At 33.7% G+C, this 2,081-nt stretch overlaps 1 protein-coding gene across 1 annotated transcript in view; it reads left to right on the plus strand.

Annotated features, from left to right (window-relative positions):
• LOC106881857 (transcription factor AP-2-beta) overlaps window positions 1–2,081 on the plus strand; it is a 426,522-nt gene that overhangs the window by 362,003 nt on the left and 62,438 nt on the right. The window lies entirely within an intron of this gene.

The following is a 2,081-nucleotide window of genomic DNA, read 5'->3' on the forward strand; positions in this document are numbered from 1 at the left end:
ACACACACACACACACACACACACACACACACACACACACATATATATATATATATATATATATATATATATATATATATATTCCTCTGTATCTTTGAAAACATACATCACACATGTACACCTTAGTATATGTATATATGTGTGTTTTTATATATATACTCACATACATACCTACACATACATACATACATACATACATACCTACATACATACATACATACCTACCTACATACATACATACATACATACATGCATGCATACATACATGCATACATACACATATCCCCAGACAATTCTGTTTCTCTTCAATTTTAGAAAACTCTTCGAAATAAAATTAGATTTAATTCTTTTCTTAAAAAACACCAAAACCAATTCATTTTCTCCTTATTTAGTTTATAGTCTTATTACAAATTCCTCTCTCTCACTTTATCCCCCTGTCTGTGTCTGTATGTTTCTCTTCTCTCTCTCTTTCTCTTTCACTGTCTCTCTTTCTATCATTGTTTCAGAATATTTCTCTGTATTCCCATTATCTTCCTCTTTCTCTCTCTTCTTCACACACTCTCTCTTACCTTCAGTCTCTCTCCTTCTCTCTCCTTCCCTCTCTTTCACTCTCACTCTCTCTCTCTCCCTCTTAATCTCTCTTCTTCCCTATATATATATATGTCTAAAACATATAAATAATAAAAGACTATTTGCGTGTGAGTATGTGTCTGTCTACATATTCACACATACAGGCATATATATATAAAGAGAGAGACAGCGAGAGAAAGTGAGATAGATAGATAGATAGATAGATAGATAGATAGATAGATAGATAGATAGATAGATAGATAGATAGATAGATAAAGTGAGCTGTAATAAATGTAGTACAGTCAGATGTGCATACATACATACATACATATATATATATATATATATATATATATGCTTTTTATTCTACTCTTCGTGCCACTCTCTTCATATGTTTGCACCTCTTTCTCGTCTCCTTCCCATCTTTTCCTCTCACTCTCCCTGTTTTTATCAGTATTACTGTTTTCCTATTTTCATTACAATTTCTTGATTTCTGTTTTTTAAGAAAATGCTGAAAATCTTTTCCTTTACATGTAACATCTGAAATAGATGTTATTATTTTTCTTGACAGCAAAGTCGCTTTTGTGCTTTCAGTGTATATAATATGACAATGAAATGTTTCTAGGCGACATTCTAATAGGTAGGCAGGTGACTTTATTAGTGAACGTTGTCTGTGTGTGTATGTCTCTGTGTGTGTATGTGTGTATTGAAAAGATCTTTGTTTTAAAAGCTGATACTGTTAACACTTATACTCTTGGATAACGCCAGACATAAACTATAAATGAATGACTCGTGTATACATGTGTGTCAATTCATAGGTTTGTGTATTTATGTATGTACGTACAAATATGCCACACGTACACATGTAAAACAAACGTGTCAGTTTAAGCACACTGGCACATACACACACAAATACTCTCTCTCTCTCTCTCTTACTCCCAATCACTCACTCTCACACGTTAGTATATTTATCGTATTAAAGTCATGTCACTGCTTTACCTGTTGATTCGATGTGCAACTCTCAGTCTCAGTGAAAGATATTTCGCTGAGATATTTCGCTGACTAGGGCTAAATGCTTAGACTCCTGTACGTCTGTCTATCTACATATACTGGCAATGATAGCTATATACGTCTTACAGTAACGAATAAGCCTGTAATCAATATAAAAAGATGTGGAAAATATATATTACGTCGTATTCAGAAATCTTATGCTAGACTATTTCACCTAGATTTAATGCTAGGAAGTACTGTTTCACTAAAGTTGGATATCAAGGACGTAGCGAATATCTGTATATATGTATTTATATCTGCTTTATATATGTTTGTATGTACTGTGCATGTGTCATTTTGTCGTTTATTGTACACCTCACCTCCATACGACAATATAACGAGGGCGTTCGTGACACTCTTACTTAAAACTAATTTCAGCTGGAATGAGACACCGGCCATGAAAGTTGGTGTGTGAATGGTGTACACACACACACACACACACACACACACACACACACACA

Source organism: Octopus bimaculoides, chromosome 7 (genome assembly GCF_001194135.2).
Source record: "Octopus bimaculoides isolate UCB-OBI-ISO-001 chromosome 7, ASM119413v2, whole genome shotgun sequence".
Taxonomy (NCBI): Eukaryota; Metazoa; Mollusca; class Cephalopoda; order Octopoda; family Octopodidae; genus Octopus; species Octopus bimaculoides.